Source organism: Alligator sinensis, unplaced genomic scaffold (assembly GCF_000455745.1).
Source record: "Alligator sinensis unplaced genomic scaffold, ASM45574v1 scaffold67_1, whole genome shotgun sequence".
NCBI classification, from domain to species: Eukaryota; Metazoa; Chordata; order Crocodylia; family Alligatoridae; genus Alligator; species Alligator sinensis.
In genome coordinates, this window is record NW_005842111.1 from 1,285,673 (window position 1) to 1,285,914 (window position 242).

Sequence of the window (242 nt, forward strand, 5' to 3'; positions counted from 1 at the left end):
TGTGCTTCCCCCGCCCCCCAGCCTTTTAGGAGACAGCTCTTTGCTAGCTTTTTGAGCATAGCTGGTTCCCCATGCTTTTTCATGGGGAGCCGGCTATTTCATGGGAGACTGCCAATTACATGATTTCTGTGAAATCCATGGAATTGTGCATTTGGTAGGTCCCTATTCATCATGTACTTTTTTTATTTTGCATATTAGTTTTAATTGCACACTTCTGCACCAAGCCTGCCGCCTGAGCAGGA